The following is a 26,575-nucleotide window of genomic DNA, read 5'->3' as shown; positions in this document are numbered from 1 at the left end:
CCGAAGCGGGACCCGCGAAGCGGGTCCGGCGAGGAGCTGTTGGGTGAGAGGAGAAATCCGGCGTGTTAAACTGCAGCCACGGCAAGAGTCAGTCAGGCAGGTAATCCCACGACGTTCAAGGCAGAGTTGGTTTTCAGTGCTGGGGCGGGGGGCGGGGCAGGCAGGGAGAGCGACCCAGGTGTTGTGGGTTGACCTCACGCAGGGACTCCTGGAAGTTTGAGTCCCTGCGGGTCCGCTCGCAGCCCTGTCCTTCCCGCTAGCAAGCACCCAGCAGCGCAGCCTCTCCAGACGCAGTGTGCCTCTCCCGAAGCGGGACCCGCGAAGCGGGTCCGGCGAGGAGCTGTTGGGTGAGAGGAGAAATCCGGCGTGTTAAACTGCAGCCACGGCAAGAGTCAGTCAGGCAGGCAAGTTTCACTTTTGCTTGCTTCCCGATTCGGTATTTACCGATTCGGTAATTACCGATTCGTTATTTACCGAATCGGTATTTTTAATGCATTCCTATGCCATAGGGTTGTATGGGCATTACCGATTCGGTAATTACCGATTCAGTATTTTCCGATTCGGTAATTACAGAAAGTCCGATACCGACTTTTACCGAATCGGTAAAAAATACAGATTTTTGACCTACATCTCATTTACCGATTTTTGAATACCGAATCGGTAAAATTCGGTATTTAAGAATCGGTAAATGACATTTACCTACATCTGGCCCTGAATCCTTAAAATACCGATTCGGTAAATTACCGAATTCTTAAATCCAATGTAGGGAGCACTCAAGAGAGTGCATTTTTGATTTAAGGATTCGTTATTACCACCAATTACAAGTTGGTGGTAAATATCGAAAACCTTTAAAAAAGCAATGTTGTGCTTTTTTAAAAGTGCCATGTGGCAGACATACATGCCCTTAGGGCATGTATGTCTGCCACATGTGCACACATGCACGATTCAGGGATGCAACAGGGTGTCAATGTGACACCCTGCCACCCTTGAATATGTTTCCCCTATTACCGATTCGGTATTTACCGAATCGGTAATAGTGAATGGCTCCTCATTCATTTCTATGGGAATGAATGGGAATTACCGAATCGGTAAATACCGAATCGGTAATACCGAATATTACGGGATCGGTAAAATGTACAGAATTTTTACCTACATACTATTTACCGATTCTTAAATACCGAATCGGTAAAATTCAGTATTTAAGAATCGGTAAATAGTGATTACCTACATATGGCCCCATATGCTTAAGGCCTTTGATTAAGCTCACTTAATGAAACAGTTAGTGTACACGGTAAAAACATAATTATATGTGCACCTGCGATTATAGAATAAATGCAGAACATTAATAGAGTGAGTACGAGTAAATAAGAATGAAATTTCAGTAAAATAGTAAAACTCAAAATGCACAAATTTAAATTTGAATGAGAATTACAATTTATAACATTATTATGAAAATATTACAGCACACACCTATATAAATGACTCATTTGTACCATGAATACACTCCAGCAGTAAGCTTCTTGCCTCACTTTACATTAACAAGGTCAAGATACAGAGTAGATATATTGTGATAATGCACGCAAGTGTCACTCTTCTGTGCCATATAGGGGTGGATCTTAACTTGTGCATTTGCACTCCCTTTTTCTTTCCGAAGCATGCGCTGCACATTTGAGTGTGGTTGACTTCCAGTATTGTGTCTGTGTGGCCCCTGGCTGATTTCTTTTGATGGTACCCTCAACTATATTATTATTATTTATTTGATTTCATGTCAGTGATTCGCAGAGTGCTCTAGTTATGAACAAATACCTAACCCTTCCTAATTCAAACCAAGCTTACTTAACTTGGAAAAGATGGCAAAAAAATACCAGTGTAAAAGATTGTTAAGATGATCTCAATTCCTTGGAGCAGAATGCTAAGATCAGTTCAAGGATCTCAAAATTGGGCTCAAAACCTAATTTCAAAATTAGAATCGAACTGCACCTGAGGCTACTGTGAAAGTAACTATACTTGGTGTTGAAATTTAATAAACACATTTTAGTAAGTGAGCCTCGCACATGTTATACAGTGTATTATGCTTTCGACCAATGTTTTTATTTTAATTAACTTTATCTTGCATTGTGGCTAGAATTCATAGTCTTCATTATGCCATTGGAAACAGATGCTTTAAATCAAAGCTTGCAAATGTTTTGAAGAATGAAAGAAACTGGCTGAAGTTGTGAGATATAACAGTGAACTTGGGAGATGTGCACTTTTATCCTTCAATGAGCTTTGATTTGGCAGCAGACTAAGGTGTATCTGTTTTGTAGCAAAAGCTTGTTCTACTGTTGCCTGTGCTGCACTTGTTTTGCATAAAGGTGGCAGGCCTTCTGTTGCCTTGCTTTACATGCTTTTTTGCCATACCTGTTTTATTAGGTCGAGCAACAGCGCACATGCGCTGTGTGCAAGACCTGTTGTCCTCAATACCACAAAGCTTTTCCCGCCTCCTACTTACCCTTGGCTCACTCCGATGCCGCTTTTCTTTAGTGCCTCCTCACGCAGTCCCTTTGGCAATACGTCACGTCCATTCAAGGTTCAGGTGCACCGGCCAATCACAGTTTCCTTACGCATTCCCTCTGCAGATGCTATGTGGGAGAACTCTTTTTTACTTTCTGCCACCACTTGTTGCAAAACAGGGGAGGAAAAACACGTTTTCATTTTACAGAGCTTCTTAAAATTGGCCTGCACTGTAATTTCCCGTAACATCAGCATTATGCTAATGAGCTTTTTGCAACTTTACTTCTCTGGTCATAGAACGTTGGGAAGTATGATGCATTGATTATAAAAAGTACATGTGCAGACTTTTTATAATACATTCCATTAGTTTTTAAAAACAAATGAAACCTGTCATATAGCCAGTCATTCCAGTGTTCTGTAAAGGAGGTCATTAGTAAAGTAGCGGCCATGTCGATAAAGGACTTTGGAAATGGGCTTGTTTTTTTTAACAAACTCGGCGGTCATCTTAGAAGTTGGGTTGAGACCTTAAATTCAAAGTAAAATTGTTGTAATAACTGAACAGCTACTTTTTGTGACTCCGTTTTGGACATATAATGAGCATTTAAAATGTAAAATTTTTTTTTTTGCATTTTGCTGTTTTGTAACTGCCAGTACTAACGTTTATTCCATTAAATGGAACATTAACAACTTAATATTTAATGAACATATTTCATTTCGATTGATTGCTTTTCAAATGCGATTGCTCTTAATGATGTCAGCTAGTTATTTTACTTTACATTGTAAACATGGATTGCTTGTGCCTAATTGAGAACTCGCTATATTTTGAAGTCGTCATGCCACTTTCAGAGTGCTCCGCTGGTTCTTCCTGATCGGCCGGAGGTAAGTGAGACATGGCATCTAGAGCTCACAGAAGAAGTCTAAGTACAATGAGCAGGATATCTTGGCCATCTTGTCTCAAAAGCCTCCAGTGTCGTTCTTCCAGCGAACAAGATCATTCTCCCAGCCAGGACCCTTCATGTTTACTAACTCGTTGGGTTTTGGTGTGAGAGTGAGTACTGACTACTAGACCAAATATGTAATCTTGTTTGCACTATTTAAATGGGGTAAGACCCACATATAGACAAAAACAATTACATTTTAAGATTGCAAAACGTTTATACCTATTGTTGAAATGTATTGTGTATTTGTTATCCCCATTGCTCTGATTGTATTGGTTCCTTATTCTATGTGTCGCATTTTTTTACACCTTTCGTTATTACAAAAAAAAAGAGCACTTTACAATGACGCGAAAATGAGCTGGCATGTTGCTGCGATGAAGATGATCTTAGGACCCCTTTGAATTGATTATGAAATGTATTACAATTCTGAGCAGCGAAAATGCCTGCTTCCCGTTTTTACATTTTTTTTCTTTCCTTCTCCACTTAATTTTTGAAAATGGTGTGTTACTCGCTCAACTTAGAGTACCCAGCTTAATGTAAGTCATGTTTTTATATGTCTCGTATTTGGTATTGTCATGCGTAGATGATGATTGAACAGTTTTATTCACTGTGTCCAGTCAAGTCAAACTGAGACCAATTTTATTGTGTGTAAAAGGCTGCTTTATTGAAACAGGTGCATTTCACTATTTATAAACACTGGCAACTGGCTTACAAAACTGAAACCTCACTATACATAAATTACCTGACCCCCTGTTCCACCCCCCACCCCTACGATCCCCACATCAAATCCCCCACCCTGCAGAATACAAAATAACATAACATAACAACCATATTACACAATCTTACACAATATTGCATTTCCAAATCTTCTCCTCCAATGACCCAAACCCCTTTCTGCCTATGTGCAACTGTAACTAACAAACATCTAGTCTGAACTTAGCCTACCTGGTTACCCTTTCTCTGTTCACAAACTACCAACACTTAACTAAAAACTTCAGCCAATCTTAGCCAACTTTCAACAAGCCCGCCAGCACCTGTTCCAAGCGACGATTATACAACTTAGCCAAAACCCCTATGAACCTGTTCCAATTACCGCCTATGGGAAAACCCTGACTCCAAAAGAGACGGTGAGTGGGAGGGAATACGCAAAAAACTACAGTGCTCCCAGATACTAGTTCACCAAACCTAAATGGTGGCTGGGGAAGCGCGAAACTGGCCCCTAAAACCTTTGGGCTATCTCTGACATTGGGTTACAATTGGGCTATTCCTTAGGTAGCCCAAAAACCCCACAAAATGGGCGCTAATCTGCTCACCCACCCCCTCCTAATCTGCCCAGGGGGCAGACCTCACTTGGTTCGTCTGCCCCCCAAACCTCACTTGGGAGGGAGGGTGGCAAGCCAAACCGAGACCAATTTTTGTGTGTGTAAAAGGCCGCTTTATTAAAACAGGTGCATATCACAATTTATAAACACTGGCAACTGCCTTACAAAACTAAAACCTCGCTATACATAAATTACCTGACACCCTGTTCCCTCTCACCCCTACAATCACCACATCAAATTCTCCACCCTGCCGAATACAAAATAACATAACACAAAAACCATATTACACAATATTACACAATGTTGCATTTCCAAATCCTGTCCTCCAATGACCCAAACCCCTACCTGCCTATGTGCGACTGTAACTAATAAACATCTAGTCTAAACTTAGCCTACCTGGTTACCCTTCCCCTGCCCCTGCTCACAGACTACCAACACTTAACTAAAAACTTCAGCCAATCTTGGCCAACGTTCAACAACCCAACCACCCAGGAAAAGGCGGGAGACTAGGCAGAAACGCCGCTTCCCCATTTTCCTGCCCCCCCTGCATCCTAGTGAGAACTCATTAGTGTTGCTGCACATTCAGCATCCTCGCCAGGACCTCCCTGATTTTTAGGAGGTACAAATACCTGCCCATCCTGGATAAATGAACTCTATCTCCCTTGAAAAAACCCAGTGTATCATACTGAATGTCCCTATGAGAAATCCTAGAAAAACTCAGATGCCTGCAAAAACGCACCACTTCAGTGTTGAGTGTTCCCTGGATTGACCGCTCCTCTCCAGACCCTACGTGGAACAAATTCTGTCCAAAAGACAGCACAACCCGACCACTGCTGCTTTATTAAAGGCAAATCACACTTCATGCTCCTCATTAAGGACAAACCCATTTCTTTGACCATGTCATTTCTCTAAGATGTATCACTAGCATGTCCGGAACCTACCAGCCACCAACACGCCCTTCAGGACCTGCAACAACTCCTTCCATCACATCCCCCCACTGGCCCTCCAATAAACTTTGAGCAAATCTTTATTAAAGCCTAAATTATCCCCACAATAACTGGTGCTGGCCTGGACCTGTGCCCACTTTACAAAGGAATGTCCTACACTCCCGATAGTCATCTCCCTGGCAAGGGGACCCAGCACTGAACCTGAAAAGAGAAAATAAAATGAGCAGGAGAAACAACCGAACCGCGCTACTTCCACCGGCTTATTGCGCACTTAGTGCTAGTAGCAATTTGAGGCTATCTCCCAAACCTCATAATGTCCCCTCAATCACAGCCCCTGTTATTCGCCTCCGACGCTGCGCCATCCTGAAGGAATGTGTCCCAAAACCCTTGCCATCAATCCCCAGCTCTGCAAGTGCTTTCCTGGAAACTGCTAAAAGCTGAAAGCCGTTGCATCCCACCCATTCGCATGTATGAAAACGAAACCCCCTGACCCGGCAGCAAGGCTCCTTGACTTCGCTTCCCATCTACCTGGGAAAGTCAGCTGTGGTTCGGCAGCCTGCCATCCCTGCTAGCTTACCCGCGATCGTGACCCTAGAACGTCCTTTATCAATCAAGTCCAGAATGAACTGTATCACGTCCTCCCCTAGAAGTGCCGGTAAGTCCCACCGCCAAGCACCTGAGAGCAAAAATTTCTCCTATGCTGCCCTGTACGCAGTCCTGGTGGGTGGACCAAATGATCCTAAAACCAGCTGCAATATCTTGTGTTGCCTACATACCACAAAAGCTGCGGCATGCTGGTTGAGGTCCTTGCCGCGTCCTTGGCTAGTCCATGGAATCTCCCCTCCACTGTGAATGAGACAAAGCATAAGCTATGTCATTGTCCACTCCTGGCACATGCACTGCTCAAAAGGCAATATCACCACGTAAACAACCTAAAACAAACACCCTCAGTAACTTCAAAAGTTGTTCTTCCCTGGCCGACTGGCGGTTCACAATTTCCACAACCGCCATGTTGTCAATTCTGAAAGTCACCTTCCTGTGTGTCAGCTGTTCACCCCATAGTGTGACAGCCACCACCAATGGGAAGAATTCCAAAAATGCTATACTCCTATCCCCCAGCCCGCTCTGTCGGCCACTGCTCTGCACACCATTGCCCTAGCCAGTATAGGCCAAAGCCCTGGTTACCTGCTGCATCAGAAAATATCTGTACATCCCACACCATGTCACCCTCCAGCAACAGCGGAATTCCACTGAAATTCTGCAAGAAAAACTGCCACATCCGCAAGTCTTCTCTCACACCCGCATACAGCCACCCATGATGATGATGAGGTCTATGTCCTGCTAGCGCCCTGCCCAGTCACCTGCAAAATGTCCACCCTACTCTCATCACTTTTCAAGCAATGTTTGGGTGACCCCAAAGCACCTGAATCTCTTTCACAGTGACCTTGCTTTTCGACAACATTGTCACCAGCAGCCCCAACATTTGCTGCTTTTTTTCCTCCGGAATGTGTGCCTCCATCTATTGAGCATCCAACTCAATGCCCAAAAAGGACAGAGCTGTGCATGGTCTCATAGTCTTTTCCGGTGCCAACTGCACCCCAATTTCCCTCATGATCTCATTGAAACTGTCCAGCGCCTTCTGGCAGTCCGTGGAGTCTGAGGTACCCACAAAGAAAAAGTCATCCAGGTAGTGTGTAACTCCTTGGTGACCCGTCCTTGCTTTTCAACAACATTGTCACCAGCAGCCCCAACATTTGCTGCTGTTTGTCCTCCAGAAGGCATGCCTCCATCAATTGAGAGTCCACTCAATGCCCAAAAAAGTACAGAGCCGTGCAAGGTCCCATAGTCTTTTCCAGTTCCAATGGCACCCCAAGTTCCCTCATGATCTCTTTGAAACTGTCCAGTGCCTTCTGGCAGTCCGTGGAGTCTGAGGTGCCCACAAAGAAAAGTCATCCAGGTAGTGTGTTACTCCTTGGTGACCTGTCCGTTCCGAGAACAACCATTGGAGAACCGCGCTGAAGCACTCAAACAGTGCGCAAGACAAAGAACAACCCATCTGTAATGCTTTGCCCACGCACTATTTACCATTGAAATGGATGCTCAGAAGATCCCAAACATCCGGTTGGACTGGAAGCAGCCGGAAAGCTGACTTTATGTCGCACTTTGCCATCATCGCTGTTGCGCCCGTGGTTACTACCAGTGACATGGCCACGTCAACTGATGAGTAAGATGCAGTAGCCTCACTTTCATCAATGAAATCATTCACAAGCCTCCTTCAGGCCATGACAAATGCTGTATTAAACAGAACTGCCCTTGTTCCTTTTTCGGCACCACTCCTATGAGTGACACAATCGAATGTTCCAGTGGCCAATCCTCAGAGGGTCCGGCCATTGCGCCCTGACGTCCTCTTTATCCATTTTTCCTTGCCCTATTTCCGGATGTGCTTTCGCTCCCTGTAAATTGTCTGCCCAACTTCTCGTCCTAGGTTCCCCATACCCCAGTTGAAAGCCCGTGTGAAAGCCCATCTGCAAGCATTCTGTAGCCTCTCATTTACTATAACTCTGTAAGGCCGCGACCAACTTATCTATCCTAACCGAAGTACAAGCCCTTTGGCCCAGGCCCCTCAGCCCCTCGCCTGCCCGTGAATGTCTGCTGCTGGCCCCCCATCCTAAACGCCCCTGACTGCCACTGTTGCTTTCCCTGTTGCTGCCCCTGCCCTCCCCCTAAGCAATTAACCAAGGCATGTCTGCCTCCGCAATTCAAGCAGTCATGCCGAAATCTGCAGTACTCCCAAGTGGACATTACCTTGTTAAAATCCCAACAGACCCCTTTTTTACATCTGTCCTCTTCCTGTGCCGCCCACCCCTCCCCGAGTTCGGTGCCCCTGAAAGGGCCAATATACGGGTGGTATGCCGCTGGCCGAAAAGATAGTGTTGACCGCACCGGACAGCCCCACTGTGTGTTGCTATAAGTCCCTAACCAATTCACCTCATTTTGCTTCCATGTCCCATGCCATGCATGCTCTAAATGCTTGATCGTATTGGGCCCATGCATATCCACACCCTATAATCCAGACCTTCACATCCATGCACTTGAACATGGCCACACACCTCTCTGTGTATTTTTCACCGTACACACTTGCATAGATCAAGAAAGCCACTGTCCAGTTCTCAATTGTGAGCGGTACTTTTGGCCCTTGGCCAGTTCGTACGCCACTTCTTTAGATCCCTCTTTTGCCCTAACTTCCCTGTGCTGAAGCTTAAGCATCTCCACATATTCACCCTTCCAGATCCGCTCGTTTGTTGCCAGCATTAAGTGCACGCCCAACAGCTTGGTTACTCCCATGTAGGGCAACTGCTGTATCTTTAACTCCTTACTCTCCAATTTAGTCTTGGACTCCCCTGTCGGTGTCGTCACTGTCTCTTTTTTGTCAGACACCCTGTCCGCTGTGTTTTTTGACACCTTACCTGCGTCCTCCGTGCCCACTCTCACAGTCGTAGCCCCTTTTCCCATGCTCACGGACGCCTTACCTGCGCCAGCCGTGCCTACTCCACATCCAGCACATACTTCCCTCTCCGCCACCTACCCCCCTTAACCTCCCCCTTGTCTCCCCCTCCCAAACTCACGGACACCATTAGCGGTCGCAATCCCCCATCACGTTTACCTGACTCTAAAGATTCCGCCGGTCGTCCTGCCGTCCTTTTTGCAAGTGGGGCAACCGTTCTCCCCAACGGGATATCCGACCCGTGGACTCTGTTGGGCATCGTGACACCTGTAAAAAACTAAACACAGCATTACTCGGCCACCTGTGCCCTCGTCCTCGATATCCCTCACTGCGCCCTCTTCAATGCTGTCCTCCTCATAATCTAATTCCTCCTGTTACCCGTGACCCCAGGCTTTCTCAGCTGGCTGTGCAGACTGCACCCACTTAACTCCACTCAAATGTCTTTCTTTGAAGCTCCTCCATCCACTATGTCCCCCAGACCATTGAGGCCCAGTGGGTGTTGGGGCCGGCGAGTCCCCCCTGTGCCTTCTTATGCCAGCCGCCCCATGATCACAAGCCAGTACTGGGTACGCCGCGCTAGGCTTCACCCTCCCTTCTCCTGGGCACCATTAAGCCGCTCCCACTCTGGCGCCCTCTGTTGCTCCACCTCCTGAAATAAAAGGAATGGTCTGGTGTGCTGGGCCTACCCAGCCTCTCTGCCCCATCCCAGCTCATCTTCCTGCCTGCCCCTAAAGTGTATTCCACCCATGCCTGCTCTACCCTGCTAAGGTCCTCCGCCTCCCCCTCCGCTACCTACTTCCCCTCCCTGTCCCTCCATTTCAAACCCGCTGCGCCCCGCAATCCAGTCCCACTAGACCCCGCCTCTGCCTCAAAAATCTCCCTGCCCAACCTACCCTGAACACCCCTTCTAGCCCCGCCTGCCCCTGTCCTCCGACCCTCAAACCCCCAGCCCCCCGAAGTGTGGCCATCCCCAATACCTGACCCATCTAAACCCAGCATGACCTCCATCCACGAGGGGAAAATATCCGACCACTCCCAGACCCTATTAATGCCCCCAGAACCTCAGCCTCCCCCAAGTCTACCCACTCCTGCGACACAGGGGAAACCTACACAGATGCCTCCAAGAACCCCAATCTTGCCCCCATGTGCTCTGCCTCGACTTAACCCCCTGCCCCCATCAACTGACAAGGAGGTGCCTCCCTGGGGGCCTACCACCGGGCCCTTATCTGGCGCCCTCACCCCCTTTCTTCAGCTCTTTCTGCCCCCGTGATGGGAAGCTGCCTTTCCGATACCCAGGGCCTCCCCTCTCCTTCCCCTGCAGCCTCACAATCTTAGACACGCGCCTAGGCACGTCTTTGCTTCGGCAGGCCCTGCCCCCCCGCGCCTCGGAGACTACCACAGGGGGAGGCATCCACTTCCCTCCTCACTCCCGGGGCCATTCTCTTGACATATGAGCTGCCCCGGTCCGCCAGTGACGACGCTGGGGACCGCAGGATGCGCTCCCCCATCGAGCCCCTCACCTCCGGGCCTCCGCCGCTGCATTATCGCTTCCACCTTCCCTCAGTACAAACCCACATGAAGGGGCCACGCCCATCCTCCCCACACGGCCCCCAGCACTCACTTGCCCCTTCCCAGCTTTCCGAGGGGGCGAGCAGGCTATCACCGCGGCCGCCACCCCCTCAGCTTTGCACCTCGCCGGGCGCGCGCTCAAAGAGTCCTCCGGCATCAAGGGGTCAAGCAGCCGGCCTCACCGAGGAGATGAACCGCTTCCAAAACACGATAATCTTATAAAATGGAGGCTGGGGAAGCACAAAACAGGCCCCTAAAACCTTTGGGCTATCTCAGACATTGGGCTACAATTGGGCCATTCCCAATGTAGCCCAAAAACCCCACAAAATGGCTGCTAATCGTCTCGCCCCACCCCCTCCTAATCTTCCCGGGGGGCAGACCTCACAGGGTTTGGCTGTCCCCCAACTCCCCCTTGTATTTAAGCTGGTCTACTGAGGCTTTGTGTTTTTTTCTCTATTCTAAGATCAATACAATGAGTGCTTTTTGAGGAAACAAATCTTAATGTTCCTTACATAGGATTAATATTTGTGGATTTTCTTTTTAGTTTGCAGCATGCAAGGCAAGGGGTTTCAACCTGCGGGTCCATTTTAAGGTATGTGACCTTTAGTCCTCAAATCTACATGCTTCACCTGATGTCTTCACCATATATTAAGCATTCGGGGCTGTGGGATTCCTATTGCCTGAGGCTTGGGTCTTATTTTTGGAAGTCAGACAACACGTTTTAATGTTTCATTTGTTCACTGGACCATTGGATTCAATTCAAAGTAGCCCCAACTCTCTACAGCACAAACCTATTAGCTGCCATATTTACAATATCACATTATTGATCTGTGAATGAGGATAGGATTGTCTGCCACTAAGGTAAACTATTTATGTGTATGTAGAATTGCTAAGTCTTGCATATGATTTATTTACTCAAAAGCCTTCACTAATCAGACAGGCATTCGTAAGGAAATTCTGTGAGCGTGGCTTGCAGTTGTGACAGGGAAGCCAATTGAAAAACGTGTACACTTTTGTACAATTTTATGCTACATATAATGCTCCCATATCGATCCATGCCAAAAAAAGAAAGCAAGATTGAACATTTTCACCTATAAAAATATTTTGCTGAAACTATTGTGCAATTGAAAATACTGTTTTTGGAGGCCTTATTTAGTAAATATATATTTTACACATGCTAATATTAAAATAAAAAAACACAATAAAGAAATGATGGTCCAAATTCTGACACAAAAGTCACAAGTGCATCTTTGGTATGTCCTTGTATTAGTACACCTTTGCCATTTTCAGAAATTTACTAGCACTAGATGTGGGCCTGGAAACCATACGCCTAGTAAACTCTTGTTTCCCATTTTCACATCAACAAATAGAAGTGCTTGTAATTGCTCATAAGAGCATCTGCTGAGCAATTGGAAAATTCACTTTCTGAACACCCCCTTTTTTCTTCACTATTAAAAAAGTTTTACGACTGCCTTTGTTAGGAGTACACTTCCAACTATTTTCCACTAGTGGGACGAGATTGTAAAGAAGTTTGTGACTTGCCCTTAAACCAGTAAGGTTGTGGATGTGCATATTTGTGGATGTGCATGTAGAGGACGTTCTAACCCCGGAGCGACCTCTTCTAGCAGTTCCTGTATGTAGATTTGCGGAAAGACCTTGTTCTGATACAGTAAACTGCCATCATCATTGAGGTTATTATGAGAGCTTTCATATGAGAATGTTGTCATGTGTGGCATCACTGCATACAATTCCACGCTATAGCTGGCACATCAGCTAAACAGACCAATATAGATCTGAATCTTTAATTCTAATTTTCTTCCTCCCCCTTTCCTCAAGATAATTTAAATGTCCATTTGACGTTTTACACTCAGTAATACAGATCTTAACATTTCACAGAATGTTAAGCATGATGTGCTTCCTCTCTGACAGCTTCTCTCAATCTATTCAATTTAAATGCTTCAAAGCGAACATTTTATTTGTTGGTTGTACGCCTGTTGTAGAGCTGCTTGCATGATGGTTTAACCCCTTCCATGCTGATGACGGCCCCCGTCCGTCATGCATCACGGTGGGCGTGTGCTGATGACGGCTGGGGGCTGTCATGAACCCGCCCACTCATTAAAACGGCTGCACAGGCGTAGAATCGCGGCTGCGCCCAAGGGGTTAAAATCAACTTCCTACATTGTTTATAAAATGAGTATTGTTGGCTAGAAAGTTGATTAAGTAGCAAAATGTCAGTCTGGTGCAACATAAGTTTCTTACTTTTGGATTACCATAAGGCCGGGATCATGTTCATTTGTAGTGTTATGGTAAACTGGTTGCTGGTGCCCCTTTATTTGGTTGAACATCAAACAGTGCACTGCTTAAATGTACATTCCCCCTCCAACATGCCCATTTTTATGTTGAGCCTCTGCAATGCATGCGCTGCGATGCGAAAGATGCTGTATTGAAGTTTGAAAATAAAGCACCGCCCACTCTCATATTTGTTATTGGCTTATCAGTTAGTCCCTCCTTAGTACCGACTTGTCTTCATTTGTAACCTCCCATGAGGACTGGCCCTTTTACTTCGGTTGTTACACGTACGTCTTATGTAAGCAGTTTTCCTTAATGTGTTTCTCCTACTGCAGGCACTACATGCTTTCCTGCAACATTCAGCACCTTCAGCAGGCCATGCACGTTTTTACGGGTGCTTTTACAAAACAAAACATTTGTTTATCAACTTAACAAACAACTGCTTTTTTGGGTAAAAGTGCCCAATACCGCACTTTCACTTTAATAGCAGCTGTGGACCTTTCTTTAGACACAGCTCTTTAAAGAAAGGGGCATGCCCTCTATTATGGTGAAAGCGCAGCATGGGGGCGCTTGTAAACAATAAGCATTTGCAATGCATTAGGTCTCGCATTTTACAAACTTTGGACTATTGGTATTGTAAATGACAATGCCTTTCATTTGTTGTTTTTCAAACACATAAATAAAATGCATTGTCTTTTACAATGGCAATTGCTCAATCTCACTATTTCGAGACCTATTGCATTGCAAATGCTTGTTTACCCAGTTGGCACTCCAGTTTTTCGTTCACTACATTGAGGTGATGGAGCGAGGTGGCAAACGCAAAATTTTGTGTACCCCTCGTAAAGTTAATGTCCCATAACAGTAACGTTCACTAATTGCATGTTTTTCAAAATTAATCAACCATGGAGTAAAGTGCACACATTATTTTTATTTTACACATGGGGAGAACTAACGTTGCTTGCATGCTGCAAAAATAAACCCAGCTAATATTTATTGTTATCATATTGTGAACTAATGTACAGCTTATTCGTAAACAAATGCAATTTAAATGTGCTTTTTGTATTCATTTATGTGATGGAGAGGACGAAATGTAAGTATAAAACGCATTTATGTGGCTTACGTGCTAGGTAACAACTAATTGGGAAACATTAGTAAGGTGGGAGGTAAACAGAATGGGTTTAAATTCATAATTTAACATGAATCTGTGTTTGTTTCTATGATAGTTCCAAAAGTGGCCTCTGAGGCCTGTGCAAAAATGGCTGCCTGGGTAAAACTGTGAGCAAGAGTTGGACTGCGCAGAAGCGTCAAAACCGGCAAGTCAGAGTGAACTGCCTGTGCTCGAGGAGGGTTCAAGGCTGATGTGGCCCGGAACCTAGGATGTGTGCCAAGCAAAAATGATGTCGTGCTCAAAGCCTGGGAAGAAGTGTGGATGTTGCCACTGGAGGAAATGCCTAGGCGTAAGACTGTCCTAAACAGAGCCCCTTTCTTATTTCGCTGACACGTTGAGAAATTAATGCTGTAATGGTGAGATGATGCTCACCCACCCCGAAATTGTCCAATGAAATTCTGAATAAGAGATGTTAGTTACTTTTTAGATAGATTAAGTTAGGGATTTAGGGTATAAAACCCCCTGGTTTTGTTAAGTTGGGGGTCGCTTTTTCCATTTCCATCGGAGATGCTGCCCGATTGCTGACCGATTCCTGGATGTAAGACTCTTATGAATTTTCTTGTTTGCTTTGCAGGATTTAAGGATAAGATGAGGGTGTTAGTTCCAAAGTCAATCTTTACTAACATCATTAACTATCTGTTCTTTGCTAATTTTAACTATCTTCTAAAATAAAGCGATTTTTCTTGAGCTCAAATAAAATGATCATTTTGAAATAAAGTTTAAGTTTTACTGAATAAAAATGTACTAATGTCTATATGTCAGACATATTAAAGTTTTGGCTTTGAATAAAAATTAAGAGAAATGAAGAAATAAGAGCTGGTCTTTGAAATTCTTCCTACGCCTAATTTTCATTCTAGCAGATCCATTGCCATTATAGTGGTGTGTCTGAATAATTCAAGTCTGAATAAAGCATGGTAAATGTCTTTAAATCTGCAGGTGTAAATAATAGATAAATAGGTTTAGACGCTCCACCTAAATGTTACAGCGTTTCTCCGCCGCGATTCACCAGAGCCTTGAAGCCAAGTGAAAGTGAACAGGGTAAATGCGCAGTGTTATGGGCCCCACTGATGCATGAGTTGTGTGTTTAAGGTTTCGGGGTAATGGTGAGTGTTAATTAGAAATGATTTCTGGAGCCGCGCTGTAGCGATTATATACTTGGTAGCAGAGTAGTGGTTGTTAAGGAAATTAGCTAGGGTTATGGTAAAGTACTATATAGATTTTGATGTACAGAATTATGACTAACATTTGTTGAGTTTGTATTACGTTATATGTAGTCCTGGAAAGGCTTCATAGAGTAGGGTGAAGCCAGTGCCTCCGTCTGCAGGTGGAGGAAGTGTGGCAAGGTAGTCGCACAGTGAATTAGTCGGTTTCAAAAAAGGGGTATTGTCAAATACCGCGGTGATATCGGCGCATATCACTGTTTAGGGACCTTAGGTGTGAAAGGATAAATGTATAGTGAGATTGCGTATTTCTCAGCTGTTTTGGACCCGGTTGCAAAGGCATTGCCAGGTTGTCTGAAAGCAGTAGCAGCAACCAGTGTAAGTTTGGAGCAAAGTAAAGGAATTGTGATAGAATTCCGGTGAGAGTCCATGTACCTCATTCAGTGGAGATTCTCCCCACAAGAGCAAAGACTCAGTACATGACTAACAGCAGAATGACAAAATATGAGAAAATAATTCTGGGAGCTGAAAATGTAACAATTGTCAGATGTGTGAATGTCAACCCATCAACACTGTTACCTGATACAGTTGAAGCAGAAGTGAAAGGTGAGCTTGATCACAAGTGTTTGGATGTTCTGGAATACTGCACAAAGCCTCGTCCAGATATTTAAGATGAACCTTTGCATGAATCTGACTTTGTAATGTTTGTGGATGGATCTTGCTTGAGAACAGAGAGTGGTGTTCTAAGTGCTGCATATGCTGTTTGTACAGTAGCAGAGGTGTTGGAAGCATCTTGTCTGAAAGGAATTAATTCTGCTCAAATAGCAGAGTTGATTGCTTTGATACGAGCATGTGAGTTGGGAAAAGAGGTGAAAGTAACCATAGTGACCGATAGTCAATATGGTTATGGAGTTGTTCATGATTATGGACAACTTTGGTCCCAAAGAGGCTTTTTGACCTCTGCCGGAACACCTATTTGGAATGCAGAGTTTGTAAAGACATTGATTGAAGTGATACAGTTGCCTGAAAAATTAGCTGTGGTAAAATGCTCAGCCCACAAGAAAGGTGAAGATTATATCACCAGAGGAAACAGTTATGCTGATGCAATTGCAAAGCATTGCGCCAAAAATCAAATTTCAATCAATCGGGAGAAAACTGAAGAACATGTTCCAAGTCCTTTAATGCTAACAACTGTAGTAGAAACTTGGCAGGAAGTGAAGCAGATGCAAGAAGAGGCAGGAACAGAGGGAAAGGATATTTGGTTAAAATCAGGATGCAGACAAAGAGAGGAAGATGAAATTTGGGTTTACAAAGATGAAAGACCAGTAATGCCTGATAGCATGATTTCAGATATGGCCCGAATGTACCATAGTCAAGCACACATTGGCAGAGACGCTATGATTCGTCTCTTTAGGCAGACTTGGTATAATCCAATGTTTTGAATGATTGCTGAAAGTTTGTGTCAAAGATGTTTGGTCTGCCAGCAATTTAATCCAAACAGAAAAACTGTTGTGAGTTTGGGAACCATAGGACAGGAGGGTGGTCCATTTACAAGAGTTCAGATGGATTTTATTGAATTACCCTCATGTAACAGACTCAGATATGTGCTTGTGATAATCTGTTTGTTCTCTCGATGGGTAGAAGCTTTCCCCACGAGAAGAAATGATGGAATAACTGTTGCTAAACTGTTCTTGCGTGAGATAATACCAAGGTCCGGGTTTCCGGTCACGATTGAATCAGACAGAGGCCCGCATTTCCAAAATGATTTACTGCAGATGATTTGTGAAGCTCTGGACATTCGCCAGAGACTACATTGTGCATACAGATCTGAGGCTTCAGGAGTAGTTGAACTGGTGAATGGAACAATTAAAAATAGAATTGCAAAAATGTGTTTGGCAACAGGAATGAAGTGGCCAGATGCTCTGCCACTTGTGTTAATGACATTAAGAAGCATACCTGACAGATAAACTGGTTTAAGCCCTCACAAAATTTTGATGGGTAGAGTGATGAGGCAGGCTTTTGTACCAGTTAATAGGCTGCTAGCTATAAATGATGACATCATACTGGATTACTGCAAAAACCTGTCTGATGTGGTAACTTCTGTGCTCCACCAGGTGGGAACTGAATCAAATCCCAAAGAGAAAACTCCAGCTCATGATCTAGTCCCTGGGGACTGGGTAAGAGTGAAAGTTCATCGCAGAAGGAATTGTTTAGTACCAAGGTGGAAAAAACCACGCAAGGGGATCTTGATCAGCAATACTGCAGTTAAATGTGTTGGACTGAAAAGGTGGGTCCATGCTAGTCACACCATTTGTGTGCCTGAACCTGAATTTTCATACGACGGTGAAAGTACAACTGACTCTGGAGAAGTGTGGCTCAATGGTTAGAGCAGCAGACCATGATGCAGAGGTCTAGCCCGGGACCAGGGTTCAATTCCCCGCCTCGGTGGGTCTTGGGCTCAAAAATTCCACGGACCTGATAATTCTCGCCTCGGTGCCTATTCCAATCATGGAGTCCCACTCTGCAACTCTGGGCAATAGCTTGCTTAATCTCCACAACGGCCCCCACAACGCTAAGGATGCCTGGCCTCCACCTCGGGGGTGCCCAGGAGTGGACACCTCACAGGGAAAGCCAGGATGGGTTCCACAGCGGTATTCGTACAGGCGCCTTGAGACCCTTGCGGGTGAGTAGTGCGTTATACAAGTATCAATTTACATTTATTTGTTTTACTCTGATTCTGAATCTGGACCAGAAAAGGATCCAGATACTGAAGATCGACAAGAACGTCGACATCTGAAAGTATCAGAAGCCAGGTTCTGCGTCTGAAGGTGACGGTGAAAGGGAGATTATTGAAATACCAGATTCAGAAGATCAACGTGAAGGTCGAGAATCGGTAAAGACAAGCACCAGTAAAGTCGCAAAAGAAAGTGAAGGAGGAGTTGTTGAAAAGGAGAAAACTGAAAAGCAACCTGAAGACTCTGAAGGCAGGAACGGAAATCCTGAAACTGGAGAAAAGGAAGTAACTCACGACAAGGATGAGATTCCAAGTACCAGTTATGAAGGTGTTCCTAACAGAGTAACGGTAGAGAGAACTGAAGCTGATGAAGATAAAGACATTGTAAAGATCATAATCAATGATACAGTGGAAGACACTGAAAGTGAAACTGATGACAGTGCAGATGAAACTCCATTAAGAAAAAGCACAAGAAAAAGAGCTTGGAGAGTGGAGCATAACACTATAGAGCCGAAGACTAAGAAAGTCTGCAAAGGAGATAATTGGCCTAAAGGTGCTGGAGGATTAAAACTCAAAATAGTGAACAAAACAAAAGAGCAAGAAGACCAAGTGAAAGAGATCTCTAGCCAGAAAGAAACCTTGGGAAAGAAAATAGAGACTATTCAAAGGCCTAAAAGAGTAAGACGTCCAAATCAGAGGTATAAATGACCTGAGTGGACATACATTGTACTGCCACCCATTGTTGAAGTTAACAGTAGTCAAGAAAACCTGTATGACCCAAAGCCAATTGGGAAAAGTGAGTAAAAGAAGTCAAATAAGAAATGGAAAGTTAGGTGCTCAAAGTATATGATATTAAAGTAAAAAGTCTGAAGTCCTGTGAGACGGTTTTGTACATATAGAAGAGGTCGGAGTTGACACAAGGTTGAAGAAAACTTGTTAGAAAAATCTAATTATAGCATTATTTAGAATAGAAATTGACACAAGGTCGAAGAAAACTTGTTAGAGTGCTAAGTGGTGTGAAAATTATAGGTGACAAAAGGTCGAAGAAACGGTGTTAGTGAAAATGTCAATGAATAATCATAGAACGAAATGTTCTATTTTTAGAAAATGGTGCCGGTGCTTTTCCATATGTATGGGATTGATGACTATATTATGGATAATTTTAGCTATTGTGATTCCTTTCCAAACTAACTTAACGAAAGTGAAACAGAATGAGAGCTCAAACAAGCCAATTGAGAAAGAAAAGGTGCATGAGAGTTATGTATGCAAGCCAGAGTTGCATCAAGATAGGTCAATTAGTGACTATACAAAGAATACCTTTTCAAATTTATTGTTGGAATATATTAAAACAATGAATGTTGATGACTGTTATGTATGTGTAAAGTTGCCAGCATCAGTGTCAGAAGGGGTGACATATCACCACCTTCCTCTTACTTATGGAGTAACTTGTAGTGTAATTGCAAGTTTGTTTTATAGAACTGGGAAATTCGAGTATCAATATTCCAATATAGATTAAATATTTGCGAAATTAAATATTGATAATACACTAAATAGAAGAAAATATGCAGAAGTAATGGGAGAATATTTCTTAGAAGTAGATGAGTTAACACATGAGTATGCATTTAATAATAATTTGACATGTAAAATGAGGATTGAAGAGAAAGCTTTCCTAAACATGGTTGAAGAAAGAAGAATTGCTTACAAACGGAAAGAGAAAATAAAGCATGCAAAGTCAAAATATTACACCTTTGAGGATGAGAACATTGAGGATAAAAATGTGAATGTAGCAATCAATATAGATGCACCAATGTTGGGAAAATTTTGTATCAGGAGAGATAATTCAATATATGACAATTATTTTGTGGGTGCAAGTCAATGTGAAGACACCTATAGAATTACAGGAGGTTGGGGATTTAAAGGGGGAAATGATCCTGTTTTCCATGGAATTTATTTTATATGTGGAAACAAAGCTTATTATAGACTGCCTGACCATTGGTATGGGACATGTTATGTGGGTTTGGTCTTTCCTAAACTTTTCCATGTAGATAGAGGTACTAATGGAAAGCATGAGATAGGTAAAGTTTTAAGTAGAAAAAGAAGAGAGAGTGCCTTAGAAATAATAGGAGATGTGTTTGGGGCACTGATACCAGCAGTGGGAATTTCGTTTAATGCAAATAGGATCAGAAAATTGTCCACAATAGTTGATAAATTGTCAACAGTCACAGCAGGAGGATTTCTGATGGTAGATACTGAAATGGTTGCTATGAGAGCTATGGTTATGCAAAACAGACTTGCACTTGATATAATTTTAGCAAAAGAGGGAGGAGTCGGCGGAATTTTGAAAGTTCAACACTGTTGCACTTACATTCCAGACAAAAGTCAGAATATTGAGAATTATATTATAAATATTACAGATTTGCATAAAGAAATTGAACCACTGGAGGTTGAAGGTGTCCTTGATAAATTGGGCAAATGTTTTTCAGCAATTAAGCATTGAAATAGGTAGTTCAATTATAGGTTAGATACTAATACCAATAACAGTCTTAGTGGTAGCAATCCTTATGATAAGGTTATGCTGTATATATAAAGGAAGAACAGCCACATGCATCATCGTGAGTGTTTGCGATTTCTTATTTGCGATTTTTAGGGAATCGCAAATAAGGAATCGCAATATGGGATGCATCATGAAATTCGCATATTTTATGCGAATCGGTAAAAATCGCAATTTTTACCGATTCGCATAAAATATACAAATTCTTAATTGCGAATTCGTATCTTGCATTATCGCAAATTACGATATCGCACACATGATGCATCTCAATGAAGGTGCTGCCAGTGAGCCAGGAAAACAATTAAGTACACCTGAAGCACCATTTCAAAAGCTTCAGAGTGTACTGGCAGTTGGAGCTGTGGCTGTTGGAGGTGGAGGTGGAGGAGCCTGTCTTTTTGTTCCACTGCAATGGATCCTGTGAATGCTTCTGAGGGAAGTAACAGTAGGAAGAGAAAGGTCAAATTCAGTGACCTAGAGTTGGAGATCCTAATAGAGGAGGTCATAGCTAGGCAAGATCAACTTTTTGGCAAAATGTCCCTAAAAGTGCCAGAAGGAGTGAAAAGGAAGCTGTGGCTGGCAATCCAAGCCAAAGTCAACGCAGTAGGAGTGGCACATAGGGACATTACAAATTTGCAGAAAAGGTGGTATGATCTGCGCAGTCCCGCAAAAGAAAGACTCGCGACGCGAATGAAGACGGCTAAGAAGACTGGTGGCAGACCTCCCAAAGACAAGCCAAACACACCCCTGGATGATCTTGTTGAAGGGACACTTACTACAGAGGCAGTCATTGGATTAGTAGATATTGACACATCTGACCTACCAGGAACCTCTCAAGGTAAAAATGACTTTGTTTGTTTTACCTCTTTGTCCATTAAAGCCAATAGTAAATAAATTACAGTTTTCTCTCCCCAAAAATCTTTCAAAGTAAAGTAAATACTGGTGTTTTTTGATAGAAGCAGCAATGCATTGTGGTACTTGTAGTTTTTTGAATTGGTTTTAATAAAAAGTCTCTTATTCACAATTCGAAAATCACCTAGTCATACAGTTGTGAAAGACACAATTTTAAAAAGTTGGAAACTTGTCTTTCTTTGTCAGGAGTTCTTTATTTAAGTAATGTAATAATTTGTTTCAAATACACAAAGTAAAGTAAATTCTCTACATTCTATTCTTAATAGATGCTGATCTGGATACCCATTTTATAGACTTTGCAGAGTGATTCACAGATGATTTACTAAATTCTATTGATAATAACTCAGAGGCATCCTCACCAACAGTGCAGAGAGTTAATGCACGTCAAAGAATACGCCAGCTGCCAGATTCAGACAGTGAAGTTTCTCAAAATGAAAATATAGTAGTCCAAGAGGCTCCCCAAAACCCAACTCCACTTCAAACACAAGGTCACAGACGCCATAGACTGCAGCAGTTTTTCAGGCGCAGGAGACGTCAGGGTCAGCGTAGATCCAATAATCAGGAGGACATCAGTGCCAGTGCTGTTGAACTTAAACTCCTCAAAATTCACCGCCTACAAGGAAAGGACATTCGCGTTATCAAAAGGAAAATAATTAGCATGACTGATGATGTGAGTGGCATTAACAGAAGTTTAATGGAGATATCTGCACACATGGATGATGCAAATGAAAACACTGCTCAAAAGTTTGACAAAATTGCAGTATCCATGGACAAAATGTGTGCAAACATGCATGCTCAATCTTAACTGCACTTAAGAAGGGCAAATCAGACAGTTTTGGCTTTTCAAACTTGTAGTAGGGTGATGAATAAAATGTGCTTGCAGACTGCACAGCTGATTAGAAATGCAGTAACTATGCAGTAAGGCCTCAGAAAATGTTGTACTAAAATTTCAAAAGGTATGTCATCAATCATGTCTTCAACAGAAAAATTACAGAATGTGTCAATGTTGGACATGTCTGTTGAGGAGGAATGTACTCCAAGTAATGATGATGTACCAATGGAAGGGAGGTCTGGTAAAAATGTAGAACGCCGTAGTATGAGGAAAAATGTGAACGGTACAATAATGAACATGGCTAAAGAAAATGTAACAAATAAAGCCTTAAGGGTCAGAGGAAGAAAGAAGTAGGTTGCTTTTGAAATGGAGTATTGTCCTTTTCATTGAACATGTATTTGAGTTTCTGCTTATTATTAATAATTACAATAAAAAAGTATATTGATGCCACCATGACTTATAATGGTGTTGACATAGATGTTACTTTCACTTCATTTTCAAACATTAATAAAAGCAATTGCAAAATTATCACATTGTCTTTGGCATACCTGTATTAAAAGTAATGTTGTGTGATCTCAGCCCTCCTTCTCCTTCCCTCTGCAGCGTCTGGACCATGTACTCTGGCTTGGGGTTGTGGGGGTTGATTGTCATTGTTGGGCATTCCTTCTTCAAAATCCAATTCTAGGCCTCTCTTAGTTGCAACGTTGTGCAGCATGGCACAAGCAGCAACAATTTTACAGCAAACTTCAGGGCGATATTGTAAGGATCCTCCTGTTTTGTGAAGTATGCGAAATCTTGATTTCATCACTCCAAAAGTTCTTTCAATTTCATTACGTGTTGATATATGGGCTTGGTTAAACAGTTGCTCTTTACGAGTAGCTGGAGTCAGATAGGGAGTAAGTATGAATGATCTTATTCCATAAGCACTATACTATAGGTCATGATAAGACAGAATAGAAATTAGTACTTTAAATGTAAGAATATTCCTCAACCATTGAAACAAAATTCAATAATGAATTTCTTACCTAGCAAATAACCATCACCAAAATCTCCTGCCAACAACCTTCCATGAATGGCACTTTGCTTGAAAATGTAGGAATCATGGGCACTACCAGGAAAGCTGGCTACCAGGTCAGTAATTATAGTTTTGGCATTACATATGGCTTGAATATTCAGGGAATGGTAACATTTTCTATTGCGAAAAATGTACTCATTGTGTGAAGGAGGACAAATAGGAATATGTGTGCCATCTATGCAGCCAATTACATGTGGAAAATGTGCCAAATTATAAAAATCTAACTTGATTCGGAGTAAATCTTGTGCAGTAGTTGGAAATGTAATGTAATGCCTTATCCTATGAAGCATAGCATCTAGAAAATTATTGAAAAATCTAGACAGTGAACTCTGGGACACACCACCAGCAATGGCTATGACACCTTGGAATGAACCTGAGGCAAGAAGGTGAAGTGAACAAAGCACCTGAACATGTGTGGGAATGGCTTGGGTCCTACGAGTATGCCTTTGTAAATATGGGTCCAGATCAGCTATCAATTCCATGATGGAATCACAATTGAGCCTATACTTGTCATATATCTCTGGATCACTCTGCCCCAATAAAGTGATGCGCAGCCTAAATATCCTGTCACGGATAATTCTCCTCCTAGCTGCAGCTCTCAATCTCCGCCTAAGTCCAAATATAATGACTGCAGCCATGGCAAATGCTTTTGACATCCATTGGTGTTCCCCTTATATGCCTTTGGAATTACTGTCACCTGTTGTCCATTTGCGAAAAAAAATACCACCACCTCAGACCACTTCTTATTTTAAGAAATGAAATTTGCATATTTTACGAAATTCCCTAATTGCGATTTTTGATGCATGCCATTTTTTAGGAAAAAAAGCGATTTCCACTTTATGCAAATTATTTTAAGAATTCGCACATAACATAGCGATTCCTAAATGTGCGAAAATTGTTACATGTTTGATGCATCCCAAAAAACATTTTTGCATTCGCAAACGGACGAATTCTGCAATTCGCACAGTTTGCGATTGCAAAAACCAATGATGCATGTGCCCGGAAGAGATTTAAAAAATATGATAAATGAAAGGAATGAAGAACGATTAGCAAGGATGAGAGAAAAGAATGAAATAGAAATGGAGGAAGTAAAAGATAAGGTTTTCAAAGATTCAAAAGAAAAAGAGACAAGATTATAAATGATGTTAACAAAAGAATTTGAAACATGTTCTGCTAAATTTTCCAAAATTTTGAGAGTTATTTGGTGATGGAATGACCAGATGAGGGAATTGATGGAGTGAGGTGGCAAACGCAAAATTGTGTGTACCCCTCGTAAAGTTAATGTCCCATAACAGTAACGTTCACTAATTGCATGTTTTTCGAAATTAATCAACCATAGAGTAAAGTGCACACATTATTTTTATTTTACACATGGGGAGAACTAACGTTGCTTGCATGCTGCAAAAATAAACCCAACTAATATGTATTGTTATCGTATTGTGAACTAATGTGCAGCTTATTCGTAAACAAATGCAATTTAAATGTGCTTTTTGTATTCATTTATGTGATGGAGAGGAGGAAATGTAAGTATAAAATGCATTTATGTGGTTTATGTGCTAGGTAACAACTTATTGGGAAACATTAGTAAGGTGGGAGGTAAACAGAATGGGTTTAAATTCATAATTTAACATGAATCTGTGTTTATTTCTATGATAGTTCCAAAAGTGGCCTCTGAGGCCTGTGCAAAAATGACTGCCTGGGTAAAACTGTGAGCAAGAGTTGGACAGCGCAGGCGCGTCAAAACCTGCAAGTCAGAGTGAACTGCCTGTGCTCGAGGAGGGTTCAAGGCTGATGTGGCCCGGAACCTAGGATGTGTGCCAAGCAAAAATGATGTCGTGCTCAAAGCCTGGGAAGAAGTGTGGATGTTGCCACTGGAGGAAATGCCTAGGCCAAAGACTGTCCTAAACAGAGCCCCTTTCTTATTTCGCTGACACGTTGAGAAATTAATGCTGTGATGGTGAGATGATGCTCACCCACCCCGAAATTGTCCAATGAAATTCTGAATAAGAGATGTTAGTTACTTTTTAGATAGATTAAGTTAGGGATTTAGGGTATAAAAACCCCTGGTTTTGTTAAGTTGGGGTCGCTTTTTCCATTTCCATCGGAGATGTTGCCCGATTGCTGACCAATTCCTGGATGTAAGACTCTTATGAATTTTCTTGTTTGCTTTGCAGGATTTAAGGATAAGATGAGGGTGTTAGTTAGGGATGTTAGGAAAGATTGACTTTGGAACTATCTGTTCTTTGCTAATTTTAACTGTCTTCTAAAATAAAGTGATTTTTCTTGAGCTCAAATAAAATGATCATTTTGAAATAAAATTTAAGTTTTACTGAATAAAGATTTACTAATGTCTATATGTCAGACATATTAAAGTTTTGGCTTTCAATAAAAATTAGAAGAAATGAAGAAATAAGAGCTGGTGTTTGAAATTCTTCCTATGCCTAATTTTCATTCTAGCAGATCCATTGCCATTATGGTGGTGTGTCTGAATTATTCAAGTCTGAATAAAGCATGGTAAATGTCTTTAAATCTGCAGGTGTAAATAATAGATAAATAGGTTTAGACGCTCCACCTAAATGTTACAGCGTTTCTCTGCCGCGATTCACCAGAGCCTTGAAGCCAAGTGAAAGTGAACAGGGTAAATGCGCAGTGTTATGGGCCCCACTGATGCATGAGATGTGTGTTTAAGGTTTTGGGGTAATGGTGAGTGTTAATTAGAAATGATTTCTGGAGCCGCACTGTAGCAGAGGCGGATACATGCTCTGTTGCTTTCCCTGATGTAAATCTTTTGTGTGAGGGAGGCCTGCACAGCATCCTTCCGTGTTGTATCTGTTTCACGAGTGAAGGCTACACTTCTGCTTTTCCATGCTTTGTCTCTTCTATGTCAGGCAGGTCAAAGCAGTCATGCCATACCCTATTTGTGATGGAGGCTTTCAGTGCTGGTTCCCATGTAGTGCATGTTTCTGGGAATGCAGATTGCACAGCTGGGTCCTCGCTGAAACTCATTTGTAAGGAACACTTGCACGGCTGCTTCCCATGATGTAACTGTTTTTGTGTATGGGAGGCCTGCAAAACTGCTTTCT

General features: G+C 42.6%; 1 non-coding gene across 1 annotated transcript; it reads left to right on the top strand.

Annotated features, from left to right (window-relative positions):
• The first annotated feature begins 3,800 nt into the window (after nucleotides 1–3,800).
• On the top strand, nucleotides 3,801–3,866 carry LOC144829882 (small nucleolar RNA SNORD58). The gene has a single exon (XR_013610867.1). It is a non-coding gene; the product is annotated as a small nucleolar RNA SNORD58 (small nucleolar RNA).
• Nucleotides 3,867–26,575: the final 22,709 nt, after the last annotated feature.

Source organism: Lissotriton helveticus, chromosome 4_1 (genome assembly GCF_964261635.1).
Source record: "Lissotriton helveticus chromosome 4_1, aLisHel1.1, whole genome shotgun sequence".
NCBI classification, from domain to species: Eukaryota; Metazoa; Chordata; class Amphibia; order Caudata; family Salamandridae; genus Lissotriton; species Lissotriton helveticus.
Note: the sequence above shows the minus strand (reverse complement) of the source record. Positions and strands in the feature narration are given on the sequence as shown.